This window comes from Tupaia chinensis, unplaced genomic scaffold (genome assembly GCF_000334495.1).
Source record: "Tupaia chinensis unplaced genomic scaffold, TupChi_1.0 Scaffold138910_1, whole genome shotgun sequence".
NCBI classification, from domain to species: Eukaryota; Metazoa; Chordata; class Mammalia; order Scandentia; family Tupaiidae; genus Tupaia; species Tupaia belangeri.
In genome coordinates, this window is record NW_006198801.1 from 633,337 (window position 1) to 642,592 (window position 9,256).

The 9,256-nt window shown below is 39.4% G+C and overlaps 2 pseudogenes; both read right to left on the bottom strand.

Moving 5' to 3' along the window:
- Window positions 1–346: 346 nt before the first annotated feature.
- Window positions 347–2,513, bottom strand: LOC102471088 (60S ribosomal protein L4 pseudogene; annotated as a pseudogene).
- Window positions 2,514–2,832: 319 nt separating this feature from the next.
- Window positions 2,833–3,241, bottom strand: LOC102487367 (protein Churchill-like; annotated as a pseudogene).
- Window positions 3,242–9,256: the final 6,015 nt, after the last annotated feature.

Consider the following 9,256-nt stretch of genomic DNA (forward strand, 5'->3'; position numbering starts at 1 on the left):
TATCTGTACTTTTGAAAGAGGTTTTTGCCTTATGGCTCATGCTCAGAGAGAGAGACAGAGACAGTGAGAAAGTGAGAAATCATTACCCCCAGGGGGTAGACCATTCCACAATACCTTCTTCATTCTCCTCCCAGGATCTTGAGCACACACACATATGCACCAGCATGATTTTGAAGTCACCAGGTTCAGGACTGGAACCATGATCAGCCATGTGGGAGTCCAATGACATAACTGTTAGACCATCTGCTGGCCCCTCGGTGTCTGTATGTTTAAGGAGAAATATAATTGGTGGACAATTGATATATTTGTTTGTTTATTTTTGCTTTGAACAAGGTGTTTATTCAAACTAAATTGTCCAATATGATTTAACTTTTACAGGATAAACACATTTAAGGGTTTTTGCAGCAGATTTCTTTTGTTCTGTGTTAGGTTTCTTTTCTGCTGGCTTCTTTTCAGCTGCTAGCTTCTTCATACCTGCAGCCCTTTTTCCCACCAAAGGCCTCTAGTGCTGCTGCCACTTTCTCCAGCCAGAGTTTGTGATGCCTGGCCTGGTGAAGAATGGTGTTCCATTGTATCGTCTTTCACATGGGCTAAGTTTCAAAATCATTCTCAGGTTTTTCAGTGGATTCGTCCTCAGGACTGCACAGGGAATCTTCTTGTGCAATGCTTGGAAGTCCCTTGGGATCTCTGGACTTTTCAAGATTTTGCTAATGTCTGTGTTCATCATCTTCTTTTCTTCTTTTTCTTTTTTTGGAGAGGTTTTTGCTACAGGGCACGTGCACTTGCCAGACAGACAGAGAGAGACATAGAGACAGAAAGCGAGAAAGCACCCCCCAGGGGGGATGGTCACGCCGCAATCCCTTCTCCATTCTCCCCTCGGGATCTTGGGCACACACGCACACGCGCCCAGCGTGAGTTTTAAGCCACCGGGTCTGAGACACGAACCACGGTTGACTACGTGGGAGTCCAGCGACATAGCCATTACGCTAACTGCTGGTTCCCCATCATCTTGTGCATGGGAAAGTTGTAATTACTTTTGAGGGAAGCTGATTTCCGCCAAGTGCCATACAATTCATCTAATTTCTGGAAAACACTTTCAGTCCAAATGCAGAAATGTGCCAGATGCCCCCAGGAAAAAGTTTCAAAATGTTCACTTTGCTTGCATTAAGCAGAGCCATTCTAGGGATGTTTCTGAAAGCCTTGATGATATCAATGTCCTCATTATAGATGACTTGGGGTCTCCTGCACTGGATACAATGATGGTTTCTCATTTTACCCTTGCCAGCTCTCATTTGCTGAGAGGCACAGACCTTTTAAAATATCATTCCAGGCCTTAAGTTTCTTCAGAAAACAGCCTCCTTGATCATCTTAACAGCCTTCAACTTTATCTTCAGCCACTAAAGGAAGTTCAGGACCTTTTTCAATACGATGGCCTTTAGACATGACTACAGCTGTAAAGGCCATGGTAGCCAGGGCAGAAGAGATGACATACTGCTTTGGGATTGTGTTCAGTCTACGATGCCAACAGCACCAGGTCTTAGTCGTTGCAAACATGCGACCTGCAAATTCACTGATAGCATAGGGCTGTCTTATTTTTGCACAAGTTATGAATAAAGTTTATAACATCTGGTCAGATGGGAACCTTGAATACAGTGGGTAAAGTGACATTTTTGTGAGAGCATGCTAATATCCGGTGGGTGAAAACACACCATGGTGGGGAGAGGAGAATACCAGACTCCTCGCAAGCTGGTGGCTCCCACAGGAAAATTATTTTCTTTTTTTTTAAACAGAGGGCACAAGCACTCACCATAGAGAGCATGCTCCCCAAAAGGGCATAGTCATGCCTGGCCTTTCTCCATTTCTTCATTCTGTCAGGATTTAGGGCACATACATACACATACTCATACAGCTTATTTTTCAAACTTCTAGGCCAGTATTCAAACCACAGGTGGCCATGTGGGATCCAGTGTTTATTTAATCTTATGTCGAAACTGATACAGTAAAGAGTCACCTTTGTGTGTGTGTGCATGTGTGTGTGTGTACGCACCAGAGGGTGCATGTGCTTGCCAATGAGAGAGGGAGAGGAGAAAACACCCCCCTTATTTTGTGGTCATGTTGCAATCTTTCTTCTCCATCTCTCCCTTTTGGGATTTTGAGCATGATGTACACACACCTGGTCCATTTCGCAAGCCAGAGGCCAGGACTCAAACTATGCAGTTGGCCATGTAAGATCCAGCTCTCTTAACCACAGATCAAAGAGCCAGCCCAGGAAAAAGTACCTTAAATTGCTGTACTAAAATGTGATAAATGAGAGTTATGGAGACATTAGCAATAACTGTTAGAAATTGTGTTCTGATTTTAGAGTTCTTTATTTTCCTCTAGTTGGTGATATTTTTAAATTTGGGGGGGGTTATAATATAATACTACTTTATTTTGTTGCTCAAATAATTCCAGCTTTGGTCACTAGTAGCTCCCTCAGTTGGTTCCTGCTTCTCTGACATACCCTCAATCATTGGTTTTTGGTTTTTGGTTTTTGTTTTTTTTGTAGCACAAGATGCTCCGGGCTCATCTTGTATGTTTCTCACCCCAGTCCTACAATCAGTAATGTTTTCCAAAGAGTCCTGGTTCCTTTATTGAAAACCAAGATTGGGGCTTCCATTCTAGTTGTTTTCTGGCCACATAACTGCTAACAAATGTGTATCACTCTGGCTGGCTGTACTGATGTGACCTGAGAGCATTATCAGAAGAGGTCAGCTCTAGAGAATAACAATCCCTTAAATTACTTTTTCTTTAGGTTAAGTCTAGGCAGAAAATAATGCAAAGAATTTTCATTATAAATTAAGTAGATCAAATCACCCAGCTTGTTGTATTGTAAACCAATCCAACACAGTTACAACCCAACTGCAGAAAGATCCTTAGAATAACAGTGTCATCTGTCGGGGGTCATCAGGGAGGATACTGATCGTATCTTCAGCTTTGCCACATAACAGACACAGCATGGTATATTCCTGAAATTCATCCATGATACTGAACATGATGACAATTCTTACACAGATGATCGCCAGTTATTATTTCTTCCCCATCTTCTTTCAAGGATTTGTTTGTAATCAGCATAATATCTCGCTTATTACACACTGCACAGTCTGTAATAAGAAGGATCCTTCTTCAGCAAGAAGGATCCATTCTCCAAGCAGGTGTTACCCCGGTTGGGATATTCCTTCTCCTCACAGCCCCCACACATTGCTGCAAGGTGAGCAGGGAATGTCCTCCAGCTGATATTTTAAATTTAAAAACAATTACAGATTATTTATGTTTTTTGGTCTAGTAAACAAAAAAAAATTTTAGATTTGAAGTCAAAGTGTGAAATAAGCAGATATGGAGAAGTGCACATTTATAGAAAACTTTCATCTGTTACTTCACATTGGAGAAATCATAACAGAGAAACCCTATGAATATGGCAAATGTGGAAAGGCTGTTAGTCAACCTATAGACTTTATAGCACATCAGAGGATCCAAACTGTGAAAAACTCTACAAATGTAAGCAATGTGGAAAGGCCTTTAATCAAGCATCTCAATTTTTTTTGAGAGATATTTTGCTATAGGATGCATATACTTGCCAAGAGACAGAGACAGAGAGACAGAAAGTGAGAAATCACCCCCCAGGGATGACGGCCATGCCACAGTCCTTTCTCCTCCATTCTCCTCTTGGGATTTTGGGCATGCACACACATGTGCCTGGAGTTAGTTTTAAGCTGCCGGGTCTGGGAATCAAACTATGGTTGACCATGTAGGAGTCCAGCAACGTGATCATTACATCATCTGCTGGTCCCCATATATCTAAACTTTTGCAACATCAGACAGTTCATATTGGTGAAAAACCCTAAAATCGTGAGGAATGTGGAATGACCTTTAGTTAAGATGCAGACTTCAGAGTCTATCAGAGAATTCATACTAGTGAGAGCCCTATGAACGTGAAGAGTGTGGGAAGGCCATTAGTTGTGCCTCACACCTTACTCAGCATGGAAAAGTTTATATTGGTGAGAAATCCCATGTATGTCTTGAATACAAAAAGGTGTTTAGTCAGAGTAGAAGACTTAGAATACATCAGAGAATTCATACTGGTGTGAATCCCTATGAATGCAAGGAATGCGATAAGTCCTTTAGTCAAGCTTCTCACCTTGTACAACATGACAGGATCCATACAAGTGAAAAACTCCTTGAATATAAGAATATGGAATGACCTTTAGTTGTGGTTTAGACCTTAGAGTACATCATAGCATTCATACTGGTGAGAAACCCTATAAATGTAAAGAATGTGGACTAGCAGATTGTGTAATGGTTATGATGCTGAACTTCCACATGTATGACCAAGGTTCAAGTCCTGGATCAGATGGCTTGAAATTCATGCAGGGTGCATGTGCATGACATGCTAAGATCCCAGGAGGAGAAGGGATTGTGGTGTGACCACTCCCCCTGGGGGTGATTTCTCACTTTGCCTCTCACTTTCTCTCTCTCTAGTAAGCACACATACTTTCAGACCAAAACCTCTAAAAGAAAAAAAAATGTGAGAAGGCCTTTAGTTGTGCCTTAAATCCTGTTCAACCCAAGAAAATTTATAGTAGGGAGAATCCCTATGAATGTAAAGAATGTGGGATGACATTTTATCATGTCTTTCAACTCATTCCACATCAGAGAATTCATATTGGTGTGAAACCCTATAAACGTAATGAATGTGGGAAGTCCTTTAGTCATGCCTCAGCACTAAATCGATGTGAGAGAATTCATACTGGTGAGAAAACCTACAAATGTCAAAAATGCAGGGACCAGCAGGTGGTATAGTAGTTAAGGTTCTGAACTCCCATGTGGCTGACTATGGATTCAGTCCTGGACCCAGTGGCTTGAAACTCACGCCCAACACTTGTGTGTGCATGCCCAAAATCCTGAAAGGAGAATGAAGGAGAAGGGATTGTGGCATGTGCATCCCCTCTGGGGGTGATTTCTCACTTTCTGTCTGTCGCTCTGCAAGTGCATGCACCTATAGCAAAAAATCTCTCAGAAAGAAGAGAGAGAGAGAGAGAGAGAGAGAGAAAGAAAGAGAAAAGAGAGAGGAGAGAGAGAGAAAGAAAGAAAGAAAAAAAAAAAAAAAAAGAAAAAAAAAGAGAAGAGAAGAGAAGAGAAGAGAAGAGAAGAGAAAAGAAAAGAAAAGAAGGTACCAGAAGTTAACATAATGCAAGGAGTTCAATGAGAAGACGAAGGACATCAAAGAAGGCATTCCTCTGCCTACCAAGATTTTTGTGAAGCCTGACAGGACATTTGAAATCAAGATCAGACAACCCACTGTTTCCTACTTCCTGCAGGCAGCTGCTGGGATTGAGAAGGGTGCTCGGCAGACAGCAAAGGAAGTGGCAGGCCTGATGACCTTAAAGCATGTGTATGAGATCACCCACATCAAAGCTCAGGATGATGCCTTTGCTCTGCAAGATGTACCCCTGACCTCTGTTGTTCATTCTATCATTGATTCTGTCCGTTCCCTGGGCATTCGTGTGGTGAAGGACCTCAGTTCAGAAGAGCTGGCAGCTTTCCAGAGGGAGCAAGGAGCATTACTGGCTGCTCAGAAGGAGGCAGATTTGGCAGCCCAGAAGCTGCCAAGAAGTGACCCCTTCCCACCATATTCCAAGATTTCCAAGGAAGCAGCTGGGAAGGGGGTCAGTCAGGAAGACTGCCAAAGGAAAAGAAGGAAGGTCACACTATCCCGATTATTATTTTTCTGACTTTAAATTATATATATATTTGCACATATGGCTGTATCAAGGGATCAAGGCTGAATAAATATCCTGTGTCACCCACAAAAACAAAAACAAAAGAACAGGTGCACTTGGGCTCAGCCGTGGGGTTTCAATGGAGAATTCAGAGGTGTGTGGGAGGAGATGAGCCTCACTCTCTCTGCAGCTCCATATTTCTCCATGTTGCTCACTGTGCAGTCTCTCTTCTCTGATTTTTAGTCATTTGGTGGCATATTCATATTTGGCTAATTTGTTGAAGATCTCTGCAACTGTAAGCTCATCTGCTTCACTCTACTGTGAGCTACTTCTATGCCAATTTCTCCTCTACTACTATGTTTTACAATGTGATATCCACAGAAAGAAATTTGAATTCGGATTTATGAAGATGAGTTCCCCCCTTTCTGCAACAACTCAGTGGGAATTGAGATTTTCTATGACCCTAAAGGTATTCAGATGTTTTGCTACTGTGCACCTAGACCTGTCTAGACACTCAGTGTGTGGAAGCTGAGAAGCAAGGTGAGAAAGCCAAGTAAAAGGAAAGGAAACAAAGGGGGGGGGGAAGATAAAAAGGGGGAGTTTTTTAAAAAATGGCAAAAAATTAAAACTGCATGGCATGTTGTATGGCTGGTCCCACTTCAGATGCACATGGATTTTTGCTTTTCTAGGTGTGTTGGGCTGGAAGACTTATTCTAATATATTTAGAAGTCTAGAGACAGTGAATTATATTCCTAGGTAAAGTGTAATTTATCAAAAGTGATTTAAAGTGATATTGGACATTTTTTAAACCAAAGGAAATGACCTCTCCCCTTTAAAAGCACTATAGTATATCCTTAGGTAAGAAAATTAAGGAAGAAAATAATTTCAAACATATTTTTTTCTACCTCATTGCTATATGGATAACATAAGTGCAACAAATCTCTATGAAAAACCCTCCTGAAAATGAAGAGCTAAATGAGTTTCTCAAGCAGAGAAAATCTATCATTATCGGGATTGGCAAGTGGTGCGGTGTGGTGGTTAAAGACTCTGGACTCCCAAATGGCCGACCACAGTTCAAATCTCAGACCTGGTGGCTTGCTTTCTCACTTTGTCTCTCTCTCTCTCTCTCTCTGATCAAAACTGGAAAATAATAATAAATAAAGTTAAATCATTTTTTAAAATCTATCATTATCTACTACCTGAAACTAAGTATCTACCAAAAGAAATATGAAATTAAAAAGCATTTATCCAATCTCTACACTTTTATTTGAGAGTTTAATCACTTTAAAATATTAAATATTAATACCGATAAGGAGGGACTTAACTTAGTATCATTTTACTACTTTCTATATGTCTCATAGCTGTTTGTCCCTCATTTCTTGCACTACTATCTTGTGTTTAGCTGATATTTTGCAATGGGATATTTTAATTATCTTTTCATTTCCTACTGTGTGGATTCTATAGTTATTTTCTTGGTGATTATCATGAGGATTATACTTAACATTCTAATGAACACTCCAATATGAATTTATATCAGCCTACTTTTTAGATCTTTTTTTAAATAATAAAGATTAACAAATTAAGTTGTGAGATGTTTAATTTGAAATCTTACTATTAATTAAAACCACCACCTGGCATGTGGCGTGGTGATTCAAGTCCCAGACCTGGCAACTTGGTTTCTCGCTTTCTCTCTCTCTCTCTCTCTCTGGTCAAATTTAAATAAATAAATAAATAAAGTTAAATACAATAATTCTTTAAATGAAAAATAAAATAAAATTGAAAACTTATACACATTCTTTTCCACAAATTATGTATGTAAATTTTGTATGGTGAGCAATATTTAACTCGTTTTCCACAACTACAGTATAATGAACAGGTCTGTTTTCTTTCTAAAATATGTATTTGTTTTTTTATTAAAATTAAATATTTTTTAAAGAACTGTTTTATTTAACTTTCTTCTTTCTTCTTTATTTCTCTTTCTTTCTTTCCTTCCTTTCTTTTCTTATTTGACCAAAGAGGGACAGAGCAAGAGAGAGAGAGAGAGAAAGTGACCTGGCAAGCTACCAGATATGGGACTCAAACTGCGGTCAGTCATGTGGGAGTCCAGTACCTTAACCATCACACCACCTGCCAGCCCTAAAATTATATTTTTTATAAGTAATTCAGAGATGTTTCAACTCCTAGGAAAAAAATGATTCAGCTGTTTGTTAAATTTTTTCTTTGGATCATTTGGCTAGTTTAGTTTTGAGATATTATTGAATACTCCATCTCTTTGGTTATTGTTTGTGACCCACTTTATGCCAATGCCCTGATGGACCCTCTTCTGTGTAGTTATTATGAGTGACCTTCAGTACTAATCCATTTTCCTTTTCTTAGTACCATCTTTATTTCTCTTGTGCCTGCTTGGATTGCTCAAAATTTCCTGTATTTCTGGGCCAGCATGTGGTGTGGCGGTTAAGGTTCTGGACTCCCACATAGCCAACTGTAGTTTCAATCTCAGACTTGGTCACTTGCGTCTCACTTTCCCTTTCTCTCTGGTGAGCACACATGCCTTATTGCAAATAAAATAATAATAATAATAAACTTAGATAAATGATTGTTTTAAAACGTTTTCCTGTATTTCCCTTCCTATGACACAGTTGATCAAAATCAGATATGAATATTTATACCTTCTTTACAGACTTAAAATTTTTGAAAGAAAAAAATTACCAATTTGCATTAACACTCTTACCAATATCAACAGTATATTATACATATCCTAATATATTCGTCCTTATTTATAACTCTTTTTGTACTTTTTATATTAGTGTTTTTCAAATAATTTTTTAAAATTTACCATAATGTCATAATTTGTATGCTCATTATTGTCCTTTTGTGCTTAAATGGACACAATTTCTCTAGGAGCAGTACCATTACATGGATTTCTTTCTCTTCAGTTCCGTCCATGTCTTCACTGAAAGCATTACATTTTTCTGAAAATAAAAGTATGTTTTAAACCTGTCCTTTTTGTTTGCATTTAACTTTTCCCTGTGACATGACATTAGCTTTTCTTCTTACAGTAACGACATTAGGAACCAAAATTTGAGTTTAAGGGTACTGTAAATATCTGTATGGAAAAGTATTCATGCCTCTACTGTGTTACTTTTCATCATAACAGGGTCTGAAAATGTCATTTCAAGGTTCAGTTAGGACTATTGAAGACCTTCTGCCCAGACTTCACCCTCCTGCCCCCCTAGCCAATCACCAGCCATCAATATCTGAGTTCTGAGCACCCCTTTCAGGGATTAGGACCATTGAAGACCTTCTGCCCAGACTCCACCCTCTCCTGCCCCAGATCGAGCCAGGAAAAAAACCATATAATCCATCAGATGACCAGAAGCCACCACAGAAGCACACGAAATATGAGAAGCTAAGAAAATATCTCTCCTCTAAGAGAATAACTTCTCATCCTCCACAGACAATGCAAGGAAGCTCATAGAAATGTCAGACTAAGAATT